Source organism: Panthera uncia, unplaced genomic scaffold (genome assembly GCF_023721935.1).
Source record: "Panthera uncia isolate 11264 unplaced genomic scaffold, Puncia_PCG_1.0 HiC_scaffold_1491, whole genome shotgun sequence".
Classification (NCBI taxonomy): Eukaryota; Metazoa; Chordata; class Mammalia; order Carnivora; family Felidae; genus Panthera; species Panthera uncia.
In genome coordinates, this window is record NW_026058131.1 from 21,364 (window position 1) to 40,856 (window position 19,493).

The 19,493-nt window shown below is 48.1% G+C and overlaps 1 pseudogene; it reads right to left on the reverse strand.

The window, feature by feature from the left end:
• Positions 1-1,750: 1,750 nt before the first annotated feature.
• LOC125917107 (immunoglobulin lambda variable 5-37-like) lies at positions 1,751-18,713 on the reverse strand (annotated as a pseudogene).
• Between the last annotated feature and the right edge of the window lie 780 nt (positions 18,714-19,493).

Here is a 19,493-nt window from a genome sequence, read left to right on the forward strand (position 1 = left end):
ACCAACTCTGAAGCCACTGCCCAAGGTGCAGGTGAGCCTGGTTATTGTTCTCACGGATGCCGAGAGAGAGAGAGTGGGTGGGTCAGCACTGCCTGGGACAAGGGTAAAGTTTCCCACTGTCTGAGACTGAGTGACTGATGCAGGCTGGAGGGCTACCCTGCATCCCCAAGGCCTGTCCCTACCTGTGCACTTAGAGAAGAGCACTAGAAGGATTGGAGTCCAGGCCATGATGACACAGACCCTGGTCTCCACACTGGGCTGGGGCTACCCAGGCCTCCTTTTCTCCTCCACTCTCTGCCACAGAAAGGGCTATCCATGTAAATGGGGTCCATCCAGGGACTGCTAAGCCTGTCCATGAACCCTGGTGCTGAAGCTCAGTTCACATCACACACTAAAGAGGATGGAGGTTGGCTTCAACCCTGGGGAGACGAAGCGTATTCAGTGACAATATAAAGTCTCTGACAATTATGTTAAAAATAAATACATAAGACAGACATTACTGAAACTGTAAAAAAAAAGACATTGTATAAGTGTATGAGGATAATTTAACCAAACGATGTAATTGGGTACCTTTAATAAAGAAATGTATTCTTTGGAAAGCCAAACCAAAGCAAACAATATACAGTCTCTGCTCAGGGTACTCAGTCAGACCGGAGGGAACTCAACTGCTGAGTCCCCATCAGGGAGCACTGGGCCCAGTCCCAGCTCTGTATCTTCTTTGGGTGGGGAATGGGCCTCACTGAGCTACTGTGTTAGGGGTCACTGGGGGTTGTATGTAAGCGATGAATCACGGGAAACTACCCCCAAAACCAAAAGCACACTGTATACACTGCATGCTAGCTAACTTGACAATAAATTTTAAAAAATTAAAAAAAAATTCTCCAATAAAGAAATAAATAGCAAAAAAAAATGAAAATAAATACAAAAAATAAATGCTGTACATTCAGAGAATGCAGTTGCTAAACTCCAGGTTTGGTAAACAAACACTGCTTTTTGGTGAAATCTTTACCTTGGAGGAGAGGGTCATCATAAGTTCTATCTATTTAGTTGGCTTTCTTATTTGGAGGCAAAAGCACACCCCAGGGCCTGGGATAAGTGCAGGTTACCCTCTGTCTTGAAAATATACATGTCAATGTAAAGTTTCATAAAACATAGTATGATCGTGTGTGCCGTCATCTGGATGGATTTCATGTTCTGCTCTACCCATGTTTTGCAAGCTGAAAATATAGTAGTGATGTTAACATTTATTAGTATTAATATACATTTTGTTTAACTTTTTAGAGGCTCAATGGGTACTGTGTGTAAGAAACGGCAAGAATTACAGATTTCAGGCCAGAAACCCCAGGGAATATGTTCTATTGCTATTTTGCTAGTAAAGGTACTAATCATCTCAATAATTGTTTCACATCTTGGAACCTAAGGCCTCAGGGTTTCATCCACCTCCTCATGTGTCTCTGTCACTGTGATAAACACCACTGTCCTACACTTGACAGTGAGTTCCACAGAAGCTTCCCAATGAAGAGGACCAGGGACAAGGAGCCAGGGGTTTTGTCTCACTTCCTTGTTATCTGTGACTCCGTAAGTAACGGTAGCCGCTCACACCAATGTGATCTGTACCACAGAAATTCTCAGCCTCGTCTTCAGGCTGCAGCCCAGAGATGAGCAAAATTGCTGTGTTAGTGGAGGCATCTTTGGATCCAGAGACACGATTGGGGACCCCAGGTCCCAGCTGCTTTTCTAAGTCTAAGTATTACAGGAAATACCAGGGATGGCTCCCTGCCTTCTGCTGGTAGCAGTACATGTTTTGACCACCAACGCTGAAGCCACTGCTCAGGGTGCAGGTGAGTCTGGCTGTTGTTCCCAGAGATGCAGACAGGGAGGTCGGCTGGGTCAGCACAGGCTGGGACAGGGAACCTGCAAACACAGACACAGCAGAATGAAGAGAAGGGACAGGGTGCATGTGCTTGGGGAGCTGAGCCAGAGGGATTTGACTCAGGCTATGGACCCACCCTATGGACTGAGGCCTAGTTTTATCTGTGCAGTGACAGATGAACAGGAGAAAGACAGGGGTCCAGACCATGGTGGCACAGCCCCTACTTTAGCCACAGTGCTAGGGCTGGGCTGCCCATAGTCTCTCCTGTCCTCTCCCTGCAGGCCTCACCGAGGAGGGGCTGCTCATGCAAATATGACCCCCCTCTGCCTCTCCCTCCTGTGCACTCACAGGTCTGTGGCCCTTGGACAGGGAGACTTCCTGATGCACTAGTTTCCCCCTGGGTGGGCCTGGAGGAAGCAGCTGCTGGCATCACACTCAGGCCCAGGTTCAGGGACTGGTCCAGGCCTAGATAGGACACATTTACCCTGTCCCCACTGGAAGGAGGGGCCCAGCCCCAGGGCTTCTTGTCATTGGAGGGCTGCCAGCTCGAATCCCCTTTCCTGCAGAAACCCCCACACACAATGCCACATCACCTCCTGCTGGTCTCTGGGAGAAGCTCTCCTTCTTGCCCAAGGATGGCAATCTTCCCCTTCACCTGCTTCCCTGATGCCTGAGTTTCCACCATGTGTGTGCAGCGCTCCAGAGAAGGACAGAAGTCCTCCTGTGCTGTCCCTGATCACGTTTCCTCCGTGGATGGGAGGAATGTCTACCAGGAGGAACACGTGCAGTCCTGACCCAGTGGAGCCTGTGAACTTCTGTGAAGCTAAGGATAAGACACAGGGAACAGAGAGCAGGGGGGATCTCTCCACATGGCAGGGCTCAGAGGAGGCAGGCTGACTCTGGGAGCCGAATGTGAACTGGGCTCGCTGAGGGGACACACACCTTCACCGAGGAGGACACACAGTGTCAGAATGCTGGGCCCTTCCAGAGCCAGGCAGACAGGGCACAGCAAACTCTGATGAGGCTGCTGCATGTGTGGAGACTGAAATAAACCTCTGGGTCTAGTAGGGAACACTGCTGGGCCATCCTGTGACCTCGTCTCCATATTTCTGGTACTTTTAATTCCAGCTGTGCCTCTGCAATGCTGCTCGTTAGAGACCTACCTCCACAGCAAGTCCTAGGACTGAACTTGAAATAAGAAGACCTGGAAGGAGTCACTGGGGGTCAACTGGAGAAAGATGAGAACAGAAAGATGAGAAAGATGTCCCCAGGTGGGACACAGTGAGGTGACTGGCTGGACCCCGGGCTGTGGGAGATGGAGGGATGGTCCAGAGTGTCAGGTCAGGAGGGAGGGTGATGCCCACAGATACGGGGATGCCCTGACTGACACAGGTGAGGTGAGATGGGAACCAGGTGAGAGGCAGGGTGATGGGGTCTGTTGTCCCTGTGTCCCATGGCAACCATGGTGTGACATGTGGAGAGCTGTGGAAACATCACAACAGGCATGAGGGATGCCTTTCCTCCCCCATAGGAAGGATGTGGGAGTTACAGTAACTGCTTGACTGGCAGCTTAGTCTGCATCATTCATTCATTCGTTCGTTCACTCATTCATTCCTTGAATACACATTTAAGTATTGTCCACACATGTCAGATCAGCGCTCATCACAGCATGAAAGAAAATCTGATTTTTATTCATTTCAGAATCGCTGGTACGTTGTCTGTTTCATATAATTTGCAGGGTTACTGTTTGCCTTTCTCATTGTCTGTGTTTGGCAGTCCAACTTATATCACACAAAGGTTCCTGCTCAATCAGTTAGTGCTTCTTTATCAAAACATTCTTTGATATACTGGGGAAAAGTATGCAATTGTATATGCATCAAATTTGAAGATAAAGAGTATCTATCTATAACTTAAGACAAAGGGGAAGAATTAAAAAGAGTAATTGACACATCTGAAAAATACAAAATCAGCTTCCATTAGTCACCATGTAATATAGAAGTAAATGACCAATATCATATTGCTTAGAAATAGCAACTGAGGGGCGCCTGGGTGGCGCAGTCGGTTAAGCGTCCGACTTCAGCCAGGTCACGATCTCGCGGTCCGTGAGTTCGAGCCCCGCGTCAGGCTCCGGGCTGATGGCTCGGAGCCTGGAGCCTGTTTCCGATTCTGTGTCTCCCTCTCTCTCTGCCCCTCCCCCATTCATGCTCTGTCTCTCTCTGTCCCAAAAATAAATAAAAAACGTTGAAAAAACAAATTTTTTAAAAAAAGAAATAGCAACTGAAATCATAGCAGTTTGAAAACTAATGAATTGATTATATATTCATTCTAATAAATGGCGGAGTCACAGTAATCAGCCAGGATCCCTGACCATGAAGGGAGCCCTGAGTCAACCCAAGAAACTCTCAGATAGGTTCAAGGCACCACGGGGGAGAAGAATCCTTTCCTGCTGGGAAGGCCTGGAGTCAGTGGAGCAAAGAAGGATTTAAAAACTGGATGTGGGAGAAGAACCCAGGGCCCTGGAGTCCCTCACGAAGTTGGAAGGGACAGAAAGAGCCAGCTAACCCCTAGTGGCTTTTAACATGAGTCAGAATTACAAACAAATGCAACAACACATCAGTAATTAAGGGTTTTTAAGGGAACAAAGGGAATACAAAGGTTAACAATCTCCACCAGGCCAGGAAAGTGCTTCACCACATCAGAGACAACACAGCAGAGGGCAAACTCCCAGCGCTGTGTCAGAGAAAGCAAGGCCCTGCATTCCTTTCCCCAGGTCAGGAGCCCAAACCTCCTCCAGTTTATACTGGCTCTGGGAGCAGGCCCCTGGCCCCTTCCCCTTGCGGGACGGTTACTTCTGCTTCGTTATAATGTCAGTCTCCACACGAGGAGGAGCGCAAGCTGCACGGACATAACCTAGGATGCAGGTAGGGTCCTGTTTTCTAAGTGTGCCCATGAGACACGATGGCCACCTTTCGCAGGGTGACAAAGTCCCCTTTCTGAATATCGATCCCGATGACTAAATAAGAAGAACCCGCTCACTCCTGCTCTGAGACTCAAGGCTTTGCAAGTTATTCCTCGTGATCTCATTATTTTGCTGCAAATCCAGTTTCCTCTGTGAGACCACACACCTGGCAGTCTCTAAATTTCACTCTGGGTGGAAAGAACTCAGCTTAGTTCCGAGACAGCAACTTCATTTTCCTCTCCCTCTCTCTCTAAGTTCTATTACTTAAATATATAAATTATAATATATGATATGTAAATTGCAACATGGAACATACATATAATGTGTATATGCAATCTGTAGTGTTTTATATAAGATACCTATATTTAATAGTTATATAATACAGTTACACATGTAATAATTCAACATAACATATTACACATATTTAAAATGTGTTTATATATTGCTTATATATTATACATACTTTTGTAATATGTAATATTTATTTATAATAAATATTATATATATATATATATGTATATATATATATTTCTTTTTGCCCCTATCAAGGACCCAGATGCCCTGGATGACAAAGTAGCACAGTCTGACAGAGGCCCTTGAAGGAAAGCTGGAGGCTACAAGGTGAGAAAGAATGGGGGTGATGACCAGCCATGCACAGATGATGGAAAGAAAGCCACTCGAATACTTTCAGGGGAGGTTGCTCCCCTACCTGCCAACCCAGCATCTTTTCTCTTCAGCCCTAAAGCTAACTCCCTGTCTGTGAGAGGAGGTAAAGAAAGAAATCAGGACAGGCCAAGGAAGCCCCAAGTTCTGCTGGCTGAGGACATGTTGCTGGAATTCCCATCCTCCCCTCCCCAGGGGTCCCTTGCTCTAGAACCAGAGAATATTGCAGGTGATGTTTTCATTATGCAAACTTCTCCAGGTGTGGGATTACCTGTCCTTACCTGAACACCACCTGGGCATTGACTCCTTGGGGTTGGAGGATGAAACATGGGAGTGAGGGAGTCAGAGCTGAGGGCTCATGTGGGTCCCTGCAGGGTCACACTGCCGTGAGGACACTGCCTGACGAGTGTGCGAGAATTATTAGAGTGGTTCCCTAGTTGGTCAGCTCCAGAAGCCTGTCCAAACAGGACAGGTCCCACAGTGCCACCTGCTGGGCTTAGACACTAAGTGGTCTAGTCCTTCTGACACCTCCCAACACCCCTGGAATGGTGTCCAGACTTTTGCAATGGGATCTAGAATGGTGCCATTGACGAGTGCAGAGGGATGAAGAGGTGCCCTCTGTGCTTTTTTAGGACTGGTTGTATTTTTTCCGGGTCACTAATGACCTCCATGTGGCTAAATACATGGTGTATCGATTGCACAGTGTTAATGCTACCAGGTATTACCTGACATCAGAGTTTGCCTCTTCGAGGTGCCTGGGGTCATAACCAGTCTAGTGTCATCTTGAACCTAATGAAAGACTTAAAGTTCTTAGGGTTCCAAGGTGGTTCACGCCTCAAAATAATTCTACTTGGACTTGCCTTCCAGTTTGACCATTGTTGTTGTGGGTTTACATTCTCCTGCTAGGTCCCTTCAACCCACACCGCAAGGACTTCTGATGCTTGTCTTTGCCATGAGGATAGAATGCTGTCAGAGAAATGTGTCTTCTGTTCCTGATAACTTTTCTGGGTTCAAATTTCCCTTGAACTTTAGCCTGACAAATGCTTATAAATTTGACACTCTGATATACTTGATATATCAGTTTTATAATTTTATTCAGTATGAGTACTGGCATAAACAAAACGTTAATATAAATGGAGCCCTCTTCCCTTCTGAGGGGTTCTCCACTTCTCTTTCACTGAAAAGGTTGGAGTAGTAATGACCTGTTGCTCTACATGCATTGGACCCTAACCAAGATTTTTTGTTCAGCACTCCATGGAATTCATGAGGGTTGGGTGTTTAACATCTCAGTCCAAAGAACAGACATTTATCCAACATCTTTCCAAACAAAGAACCAGAGGGGGTGAGCAGTAGACCTCTTTGGATTATACTGGGGGCAGTAAGCACTTGGCGAGACATCACTGAATGTGGAGATGGATTTGGATGGTGTTGGTTATATCTTCACAATATTAAGTCATCCATCTTATGGACGTGCTGTCTTCTCATATATGTAAGTCTGCTTAATATGTTCAGCAATCTTTTGTAGCTTTCCGATTCCAAGGCTTTTGGCCATTTGGTTAAGTTCACTCCTAAACGTCTTGTTCTTTTTGATGCTGTCCTGAGTGGAGTAATTTTGTAGTATCCTTATGGGCTTCTTCAATGTTGGTGTAGAGAAAGCCACCTGAGTAGTCTAGAGAATTACAACTTGAACTTTTGTAGGACCCGCTACATAGATAGCATTTAGGGTTGTAATAGGAGTTTGTTTCCTATGTGGGAACAGTAGGAACAAGTAATGAAGCAGGAGGGAATGAGAAAGTGATGTTCTGCCTCCATGACCATGAAATGAGCAATCTCACATGGCAGACACTGTGCACACGAGGAGGTAAATAACCAGATAGAAGCCAGGCCATCTCCACTCATGATGGAAACTGAAAATTCTAAAGCCTTACTTCCTTTCAAGTTTGAGAAACACTTCATTTCTATGTTCCAGAACTTTTTAGCTATTTGTGAAACATAGATTTCGTAAGCACCAACTATTCTCTGACGGGTACAATGGGGGAGTAACACGGAGGGTCAGGGAGGAGCCGGCTCTGTGTTCCTGTCTCCTGTGTTCCTGACCCAGTGGTTCTATCAGGACTGAGAAGAGAGCTCTGCTTCCAGAACTCTGCTTCCTCAGGGTTTGGCCCCTGGGAGAGGACACCAGACCTCCCAGCACCCAGCGCCTCTCCGCTGGCTGCCCAGTTCTCACTCCTTCCTTCAGCCTCCAGCATCTCCCCACACTTCCTCTCTGAACCCTTATTCCTCTTCTCTTAGATCAACATCATCTAAAAGAAGCCCTCTAGCGTTGACACCCACCTTGGACTGTTGGATTATTTGAAGGTGGAGACAAAAAACATATTCCACTCCAGTTATTCATCTTTTCTTTTATATTTACAGTGGGATTATGCACTTAGTTACCTATAAATTTTAAATTACAAGTTATTCCCAGATGATTGTACTTTTATTTTATTGACTCATGTGCTGCATTACTGAGACATCTTCAATTACAATTTAACAAGTTATAGAAATCATTCAGTATTTGTCCTCTATAAGTAAAAGACCAATAAAGTGCAATTTTCAAATACAAGATCGTATTTGAAATGTATGTTAATATCTAAAATACGTAGGTGTCAGTAGGGTATGACATGTGCACAGACAAAAGTTCAGGGTATTTCATGTTGAGGGGTCATGGAGACCACTTATGTGAATCCTTAGGAGAGGAGGTTGCCAAATATCATCAGTCCTTCCTGAGATATGTGGGTCTGTCCCACCTAGGGATGACAAGTGATTAGAGTGAAAGGAAATGGGTCAGTCATCAGATGGGAAGGAGCTCAAAGATTTGGGGATGCCCTGGAGAGGAGAGAAGGTGAAACAAGGAAGTGAAGGGGGAGGGAGGAACCTCTAAGGCAGAGAGAAAGGACCCCCTCTGCCTGGTTCATCCCACACTCTCCACACAGAGCCCCTGCCCCTCCGCAGGAGAGCTGTCTGAGGAGCCTGCAGAATATGGTGAAAGGAAGGGCTGAGGGCATGAAGAAGCTGGACGGGCACAGAGAACCTGCAAGAAGATTGATCCAGTCACTGCTCAGGCTACTCTCAGGTCAGAGATGCCCTTGTGAGCTGAATAAGCTGTCATCTGTCACTTACCTTGTGTCTCCCATTTTGAAGGACTTCCACCTCCTCACTCCTCTCAGGACACCCTACAGCCTCTCTTCCCATCAGAAGTTTCCCGTCCCCACCTGCCCTCCCTGACATTTGGTCACCTGGGCAGGGACCGTAATTGTGCTGACTTTGCAACTCCTGCTGCTCTGGATTCCAGAGTAGGAGCAGATGGCAGTTCTGGAATAGTGAATAGGGTGGGGCTCGGTCCGGGGCGGGGGGGGGGGGGACCACCTTCTGCAAGTGAGGGCAGGAGCTCCTCTCTGAGCGGCACTTGGGTAGCAAAGAGTGTTCTCATATGCATTGTATTTTGCAAAGTAACATGGAGCCGTATCGGAAATATGACAGCACAGCCTCCTGAGGGCCACCCTGGGGACTGGGGACAGGATCCCATTCCTTTTTTCCTTTATTCTTGGGAACGGAGTCATTCATGCAAATGGGGGGCTGCCATTCCCCGTGCTGGTCCCTGCGTCACTCTGTGCTGGTGATGGTTCTAGTCACAGAGAGAAGGAATAGATGACCAGGTTTCCGAAGGGCTGAGGTAGGACCAGCATCTGGTTTCTCCATGGGTTACAGGAGTCACAGTGCAGAAGAGTCACACATGGGTGGGGTCATTGTTCCCAGTCCCACTGAAGCAGGCTCAGGCTCTTCCCATGTATGGGAGAGGTGGGCATCAGTCCCTGCTCTCTTGTCAGGCACAGCACCCCCTAGTGTCCCCGGAATCATAATCTGTATATAAATCTAATCGGTACTGCAAAATCAGGTTTTTAAATGAGGGAACAATTCACTTACTAACCGTTGCATGAAAATGGATAATACACAAGTATGGGAATGAGAAATGGCATGTGGACAAAAATCAAAAGTGAAAAAATCATACTGTTAACGTCTAATAAGAATAATTTGAAAGTGTACTTTACTAGGAAGTAAAAATGGTTCCATTAAAAAAATGAAAAGCAGACCACTTTCCTTAGAATAAAATAGACAACATTATTAGGAACTCTTCCACAAAAATGTGTAAGATGTGGTTAACTTCACGAAAAACACCAACAACCTTCAGGGACCATAGTTTCATTTGATATATATCAAACAAACAAATATATATATATATATATATATATACACACACACACACACATATATATGTATATATATATCATGAATAACAAAGGACAATTTAAATTACTATAGAAAGAAGTGTCGCAATGATCCATACACTTGACATACAAAATACAGAAAAATGAAAATTGTGGAAATTATAAAATATGGAAGCAAATCCTCTAAGTAAAATATCAGCAGTGAGATTCCATTATCAGACTAAAATAATCTTACATTGGGACCATATGTGATTTATTGCAAACATAGAGTGGAATTATATGTTGATAAATCCTCTAAGACATCGTATTTGTAAATCAAGAGATGAAAATCATTATCTCACTAGAACACAAAAGATCCTTTACAAAATTGAAAGAAAAGCCCTGATAGAAAACACATAAAATGGCAACAGAGACATTTATACTGTGATAAGACACTCTCTCCCACACACATAGAACTCAGTCCCACAGCCAGGAAATTACCTAATGGGGTGAGGGTGGGAAGGACATTTCTACAAGGTGAATAGGCTAACATGACCTGAACACCATTATCATTCAACATCCTTCTGCAAGTAAGTATTAACAATGCAAGTGGATAACAAAAATCACTGGTTGGATCTCAGCACTGATGGGAACGGACAGGAACTCATTTCAAAAGACCGCAAAACACAATTCACCCATAGATACTCCAGGGCTGGTGCAACAGTGACAGAAGAAATCACCCCAAAGAGCAAAAAGAACAGGCATTCCTAGTGGAGATTAATAAGAGGATTACACAGGTCTGGAAACTTCCAGAAATAGGTAAATGGCCAAAGATGGAGATGCTAGATCCTAAGAGGTCAGGTGGGAAAGGGGCACACTGGACCCCAGTCCATGAACTTTAGTGAAAAGAGACCTGTGTCTCAACCTAATGGGTGAGATGAGTTTTCTGTGTCCCTTGAGTCCCTTTGTCTAGGAAGGGGCTTAAGGAAAGGCAGAGCCCTCACTCCCAGGTGGCGCTGCTGTGTGCACCTGAGCCCATGGCGGCAGCAGCAGGAGCATCAGAAGCAGAAGTCACAGGCTGAACCTGAGCAGCTGCTGGGGCCTCGCCCTCCCGGCAGATGAGAAAGGGGTTCTGCTTTCAGTTCTCATGGGCCTGGGGCTCTGTGTGAGCCCGAGATGCTGTCCCAGGAGGGGCAGGGAGGAGCAGGGTCCCTAGAGGGTCTAACCATCATAATAGATGAGTATTTGGGAGCACATTTGCGGTAGCTGTTGTTACCAGGACACGTATTGGACTCTCCTGATGTGTCCTGACTCAGACCGAGCTGCATTTGGTGTCCCTATTTCTGCCCTGACCTGTCACGGACTCTACCCTTAAGGCAGCCTGCCAGTGACATCCTGGACTATATGCTAAATTTGAAAAAAATCACACGATATTGCTTCCAAGGACAGGCTTCAAGCCGAAATTTAAAAGAATGTGGAAAGACTTTGTAGACAGACATATTCCCTGGAGCGGGTCTCAGACCCTGGTTTATATCAAACAAACAAAGAAACAGCTGACTTGGCCAAAAAGTCAGGGTTGGATGGCAAGTACCATTGCTGTGGGACAGGTTTTTATCTCACTTCCCCACAGGCCTGGAGCACTGGATGAACACTGATACAGTAGTCAAAGGACTGGCAGTAATAATCAGCCTTGTCCTCAGCCTGGAGCCCAGTGATGGTCAGAGAGTCTGAGTCATCAGACCTGCAGCCAGAAAATCAGTCACGGAGCCCTGAGAGTCGTTTGCTATTATCATAGATGAGGAGTTTGAGGCAGCCTTTCTTGGGAGCTGTTGGTACCGGCTCACACCAAGAATACCGATGTTGTTGGGGCACCTGGGTGGCTCAGTCGGTTAAGCGTCCAACTTCGGCTCAGGTCATGATCTCGCGGATTGTGGGTTCGAGCCCCACGTCGGGCTCGGTGCTGACAGCTTGGAGCCTGGATCCTGCTTCAGATTCTGTGTCTCCCTCTGTCTCTGTCTCTCCCCCACTTGTTCTCTGTCTCTCTGTGTCTATCAAAAATAAATAAACATAAACAAAAATTTAAGAATACGATGTTGTTGGCACTTCCAGTGCAGGAGATGGTGACTGTCTGTCCCAGGGACCCAGACAAACAATGAGGCTGGCTGAGTCAGCACAGACAGGGCCCAACGTCTTCCCAGGACCCTAGGAGTGGGAGAGACAAAGAGAGAGGGATGCTGGGATCTGGAGGCAAGAGGGGGATCAGGGTCCATGTGTCCTCCCAGGACCCCTTCCCCGTCCCTGCATACAGTTACCTGTGCAGAGAGTGAGGAGGGTGAGCAAGACAGGTGACCAGGCCATGGTGGGGGTCATCACTGATCCTGCCTTTTGTGGTCTCACTGCAGAAGAGCCGCCCCCAATATCTCCCTTCCAGAGGGCCCATCCATGCAAATGAGACCCCAGCTCTCTGCCCCCTAACTGGTTCTGCTTTAGGTGCCTCTGCCTGAGGATGTCCGGGGGGTGAGCAAGAGAGGTGCTATGTAGAGCTAGGAGTGGGAACGTCACAGCTGTGACCCATGATCAGAGGGCACAGGCAGTGGCAGGTGGAAACTCCCAGCTCTGGCCATCCCTGACTCCTCAGACACAAGTGATGAGCACCCCCTGGTGTCCAGGCCTGGACACAGCGTTATGTGGCATGGCGACCAGAGCCCATCAAAGAGAGCTCCTGCCTCCCCACTGCTCTGTCCACTGTCCCGTTCCTTCAGGCCAGGCCAGATGCCTGCTATGTGACCTCCCATCACCTCAGGGTGCACTTTGCTCTACTCAGGCTCCACGTAGTGAGTCTGTCCACGGTTCCCTTGGCTGTTGATGGGGCAGGACTGAGGTGGTGATTCTGGCACAACCACACAGATGAGGATCAGGGCCAGAGCAGCGACGGGTCCACATTGACACATGGCCAGTTCTGTGCAGGAGGCTGATTTCTTCCCTCTTCCCTGGTTCCTCTCTGGGCTCAGAGTTCTCTTTCCCAGAAGCTCCCTCAGCACTGAAGAGACAGGGAGCCCTTTTCTCCAGGTTGTGGGTAGACGCCCTCGTGTGCCTTCCTAGGGGGGTTACACACTGACCATCTTCGTCGTGTGTCACTACTTCCACCTCCATGAAACAACAGTTCTCCACACACTGTGGTTAGTGATTCCCTCCTAGAATCTGTCCCCCAGCACACAGACCCAAGTCTGCAGGAGCCCGAGTGTGGCTCTGACCTCAGAACACGAAGGGCAAACCTGCAGGAAGCTCCAGGAGGGAAGGAGTGACAGCCGCGGGTGCTCTGACGGGGACCTCGTCGCAGACTTCATGTGTCTGTCACCATTTGGACAACTGTTAGCTCAAAATGAACGTGGGTGATTTTATACAACATTCAGCTCAGTAAGAATATTTAAACTCAACGACACTGTCAACGGGAAGATGCAGGTATTTAATCACCAGTGTATTTTCACAGATTCGTGCTTATTGCTGAGACAATATGGACTGAAATAGTAGTTGAAAAAAGATGGATGAAAAAATAATGAAATGATATGACTTTTGGTTCTCAGTTGAATAGAGGTCTGTAAACTTGTTTCTAAATCATTTCACTTATTATTGTTTTTATTATTATTATTTTAATTGTGAGTTTTGTACACTAGGTCTTGTCCTGCAAGTAGGAGTAGGAAAGCCCAACGTGGTGCCCAGGTAAACACCATGAAGAGCTAGTTCCTGTGAACTTCAGACCCACCTCAATGATGGAATTAACACACAGAGCTTCCAGGATGGATGCTTAGCGGTCAGACTCATCTCAGGGGTGGGTAGAACAATAGTCACTGTATCTTGTGTCCAGCAAGTTCACAATAGAGTAATAACTCAGTTTCCGGTGACTAGAGGAATGAATTTCTATTACCCAAGACCAATTTGACCCAGAAAATTCTTTCAAAGATCCCATATGTGACTCCAGGTGAGGTGGAGATAAGGAGCACTGTGTCCCTGAAGTCAGAGTCCCTGTGGCCCTCAGTTGGGACAGACTTTCAGTACAGGTCCATTCTGGCTGGAGGTTCACTGGAGTGTCTGGGGGAGTGAAGCCAGCCCTGAGAGTACAGGGAGGGCCTGTGTTAAGTCCTCATGAGCCTTGAGCTCCATGGGAGCAGCACTGACTCTGCTGTCTCAGAATCAATCTACTGATCAGCCTCAGGCAGTGACTGGAGCCCAGAGATGGTTGAGGGGTGAACTGCCCAATGGATGGAGACTTGCCCTGGGATTCCTGAGCATAAACTTTTCCCAGAAAGCAGATGATCAGGGCACATCCTGCCCTGGTGACAGGACCTCAGTTACACTCGATGTCACTGGGTTTCATGCTGGTTGGGGTTCTGCCTCCTGGAGGCTGTTTTACTGAGAATGGCTGGGTGAGCTCAGGTTGACCATGACTTCTGGAGAGACAAAGAAGCCCAGAAATTGCAGACTCCAGGACAATATAGCCTCAGGAGGGAGTTCTGTGTGTGTGTGCACGCACGCGCGTGTGTGTGTGTGTGTGTGTTTGTACGTGGGCGCGTGCATGCACATATGTGACCAAAAATGAGGCCAAGTTGCCCTTAAATCCTCTCAAGGCTTCTCCACACACTGAGGGATGGCTCTCCATCTGAGGGCCCAGGATTTTTAATTTAAAAGTCAGTTTCTTAAAGCCATTTCTACTGGAGGAGGATTTATTAGGCAATTGTGGCTCCTTTGAGAGCAGACCTTTTAACGCTTCCCTCAATCAGAAGTCCGGGCCTTGTCAAGTGACAGAAGCAGGAAGGAGAATATGAGAGGATTCACACAGCTCTATCTTCTGGTCATTCTCCTCCCTAGAGTTGGGCCCTGGAGACTGGAGAACTACAGCAAGATCATTTCCAGTTCCCTCTGAAATCCTAACATGGAGACGGATTTCCTACCTGAAGAGCCAGATGGAGAGACTGAAGGCCTAAGCCTGAGAGATGAGGGAGCAGAGAGGAGAAAAGAAGGGAGGGTGTGGGGAGTGTTATCAGGAAGAGTCTGTAGAGTCTGGTCCAAGTTCAAGTGTAGCTGATTCAGAGAGAGGAGACTGTGTCTATGACCAGGGTTATTGTCAATATGTCAGCTGTGGATGCATCAGTAGTGACACAAGGTCACACTTTATGGAATCAGATGGTGGAACTGATGTGTGGATGAATGTTTGCTGGGTAGCACGTTCAGTTACAGATGCAGTATTTATTCGTGTTTATCATCCAGACCCCACGGGGACGTGAAGTTGGGCTGTGTTACGTCAATGTCAGTGTCTTCCTGGGATGCCCTGTGCTGTCCCGCGTTGCAAGCATAACCTGGGTATGTCTCTTTGCTCGGTTCAAGGACAGATCTTCCTGAAGTTATGTAACCCCTGCTTGTGCCTCCACATAAGTTTCTCAATGAAAAGAGGCTGAAGCCGAGGTCTGTGGATCCAGGGGTCTTACATCACTTCCTCCTTATCTGAGACGCTGTGAGTAACGATAGCCGTTCCCACTGCCATGAGCTGTAGCACAGTAATAGTCAGCTTCGTCCTCAAGCTGCAGCCCAGACGTGGGCAAAATTTCTGTATTAGTGGAGACATCTTTGGATCCAGAGATATGACTGGAGACCCCAGGTCCCAGCTGCTTGTATGAGTCTGAGTAGTAGAACAGAAAGACCGGAGAGGGCTCCCTGCCTCCTGCTGGTACCAGAAGATGTTATAACCACCAACACTCCTGTCCCTGCTCAGGGTTCAGCTGAGTCTGGCAATTGTTTCTGGAGATGCGGAGAGGGAAAACAGCTGGGTCAGCACAGGCTGGGACAGGGAAGTATAAACACAGACACATCAGAATGAGGAGAAGGGACAGAGTATAGACACTGGAGGATGTGAGCCAGAGGATTCTGACTCAGGCTGGAGGCCAACCCTAGAGTGCTGAGGTCTGTCCTTACCTGCGCAGTGACAGAGGAGCATAAGGGGGACATGGGTCCAGGCCATAATGACACAGACCCTTATTAGGCCACAGGGCTGGGACTGGGATGTCCCAGGCCTCTCTTATCTGCTACCTGTGGCCTTCTCAGAGAGGCTTCACATGCAACTGAGACCACCCCTGCCTCTCCCCCATGTGCCTTCACCATGCCTGAAGCCCTTGGAAAGGGAGCCTGCCTTATGCAGCTGTTTTCCCCATGAGTGGGCCCGGAGGAAGCAGTTCCTAGGACTAGACACAGGCCCCTCTGCAGGGGACTCTGCCAGGCCCAGAGAGAACAATCTTTCCCAGTCCCCACGGAAAGTAAAAAGCCCAGTCTTTGGGCCTACCATCAGTGGAGGGCTGCCCATCTGGGAGCACGTGGCCTGCAGAAACCTCTAGACACCATCTCATAGCACCTCCCGCGGTTCTCTGGGCAAACCTCTCCTTTTTGCCTGCTCCCCCCAAACCCCTCCTTCATCCACTTCCCTGATGGCTGTATTTCTACCAGATGAGAGTGATCTTCCAGGGAAGGACGGAAGTGCAGTCCTGGTGAGCCTTCCCTGACTGGGCTTCCTCTGTGGACAGGGGACTAGCGGGAGGGACGTGATCAGACCTGACCAAGGGGAGCCTGTGAACCACTGTGGAGCTGAAGAAAGGACAAAGGGAGCAGACAGCAGAAGGGATCTGTCCCCGTGACAGGCTCAGAGGAGGCAAGCTGCCTCTGGGAGTAGAGTGTGAACAGGAGCTCGCCTAGGGACACACACCTTCACAGAGGAGGACACAGAGTGTGAGGATGTGAGGCCCGTCTGGAGCAGGGCAGACAGGACTCAGCAAATTCAGATGAGGCTTTTGCAGGTGTGAGGACAGAGCGGGGCCTGAGCATCCAGCAGGGACCTCTTTGGAGCCATCATGTGATCTCCCCTCCATGTTCCCAGAGACTTTTTATCCAGGCTTTGCCTGCCTTCAGCGCTGCTCATTAGAGATTTTGCTCTGTGGGAAGTTCTAGGGCAGAATTTGTGACAGCGAGAGCTGGTTGGGGACACTGAAGGGACAGCTGTGGCACAGCACAGGACACGGAAGGGTATGTCCCCACGTGGGACACAAGGAGGTGATTGACTGGACCTCAGGCTATGAATTTTCATCCTCAGAACAGAAAATGAGAAAATAAACCTTGAACTACATAGGATGAAACAAGTACTGAACAAAGTGACCAGAGTCTGAACAGATACCAAATTAGATATCAGGGTAGAAAGGAACAGAGGGAACCAAATTGTATTCATTGAAGAAAGGAAGCTGCTGGAAATGAGGACAGAAACAGCGGCATCACATGTCCAGCAACATGAGACTGTCACCCAGGCAAACAGGGAGATAACACTGAGGTCACCGGCCTCAAAGCCACGCTGGAGTCACAAGAGCTCGATAACATTAAATATTTAGCAGGGTCTGTATTTTATAGCCTGTGAATATAATATAGCATCTGTTTAAAGAGACTCTGATTCCGGACTTCAAGCTGGATTACAGAGCTGGAGTCATCAGGACGGTATGGTCCTGGCACAGGACAGGCACAGAGATCAATGGAACAGAATAGAAAACCCAAATATATGGCCAGTTCATGTCCGACAAACCAGGAGAGAATATCCAATGGAAGAAAGACACTCTTTTCAACAAATGGCATGGGGTAAAACTGGACAGAAACATGCGGAAGAATAGAACTAGAACACTTTCTTACACTTATTTTTCTATACAAAAATAAAATCAAAATGGATGCAAGGCCTAAATGTGAGACGGGAAACCATCAAAATCCTAGAGGAGAACACAGGCAGCAACGTTTTGACCTTGGCCTTAGCAACTTTTTACTAGAACTACAGGGCACAAGGCAGGCCACCCCTGGATGGGCCACACTGACATGAATACTATCATGAGTTAAAAAGCAGTTGATGCCCATACACTCAGGAAAAGCTCTTCATGTCTCTTCAACTGACTGAAACATTCAGGGGGGGCAGCTGCCCCAGGAAGACAGCTGGCACCACAGACAACTGCACTAGGATATGAACGAGGTGGGGCAGACGGGGACCCAGCAAAGCCTGTTTGAGCAAAGCCAGCAAAGCCTGTTGAGACACAGTCCTCTGTGTCTCATCGTTTCCCAGGGGCCCTGCACACATTGTTTATGAAACATCTACTCTACTCTTCTTCTGTCTGTGAAGTGCATTTCTTTGCATTGAATACTAGACCCCTACCTCCTTCCATGTAATTCACAAAAACATAGATCTCGTTTTGCCTGCGTGTCTTTTGACTTTCTAGGTCTATGTTGACTCCCATATGTTCACTATTAAATTTCTTGTGTATCACTTCAACCTCCTCAAGGACAGGTCTCACCACAGAGGACTCTCCCCTATAGGATCCTCCACAGAAGCTTCTCAATAAAAGAGGCTTGGAGACAAAATCTGTGGACCCAGAGGTTTTTATCTCACTTCCTCGTTATCTGAGTCACTGTGAGTAACACTGCCATGATATGTAGCACAGTAATAGTCAGCCTCGTCCTCAGGCTGTGGCCCAGAGATGAGCAGAAGCCCCGCATTGGCTGAGGCATCTTTGGACCCGGAGAAGCGGCTGGGGACCCCGGGGCCCTGGTGCTTATCTGAGTCTGAGTAGTAGTACAGGAGATACCGGGGAGGGCTCCCTGGCTTCTGCTGGAACCAATTTATGTAGTAGCCGCCAACATTGTAGCCACTGCTCAGGGCGCAGGTGAGTCTGGCTGTTGTTCCCGGAGATGCAGACAGGGAGGGCGGCTAGGTCAGCACAGGCTGGGACAGGGAACCTGCAAACAGATAATCATGGGTAATGAAGCTAGAAATGGAAAAAGGAATTCTCAGGACTCTGAGCACAGGAATAGAGATTTGGGGGCTCCCTGTGTCCCCGGGCCTGTCCCAACCTGTGCAGTGAGACAGGAGCATGAGGAGGAGAGGAGTCCAGTCCATGGTAGCACAGCTTCTGGTCCCCACAGTGGGCTGGGCTGCCCCAAGCCTCCTTTTCTCCTCCACCCTCTGCCACAGGAGGGGCTGTCCATGCAAATGGGTCCCATCCAGTGACTGCCCAGCCCCTCCCTTGTGCTGGAACTCATCTCATACCACATACTGAGATGAATGGAGTTGCTTTCAACCCCAGAGATAGGACTGGGAGGAAGCACCTGCTGAGGCAACACACAGGTCCCTGCTCAGGGGACTCTGCTAGGCTGGAGGGGACACAGCTGCTGAGTCCCCTCAGGTCCCCCCCTCCCTGAGTCCCCTCAGGTCACACAGGGCCCTGCCTCCAGGCCCAGAGTCTTGAGTGAATGGCCCTCACCGAGCAACTGTGTAAGGACCACGGGGCAGTCCCACAGCTCCCCGTGCTGGTCACAGGGCACAGACTTCACGATGGCCAAAGCCCTGTGAGCCCAGCGGGTTTCTGTGACTCACCAGGTCCCTGTCTATCTCCACACATCAGTGTCTGGTTCACAGATAGGGTTCCATCTCCTGTGTATTAAAGCCATGGGTTCTAAATACTCTCATATCGATTTATTTGTGTTTTAATCTACCATCATTACCTAATTTATTTATTGTACCAGTGACACATTAAAGAAGCATGACATGGGAATGCAAACTGCACAGTAGTGCAGCCGCTCTGGAAAACAGTATGGAGGTTCCTCAAAAAATTAAAAATAGAACTGCCCTATGACCCAGCAATTGCACTACTAAGTATTTGTCCAAGGGATACAGGTGTGCTGTTTC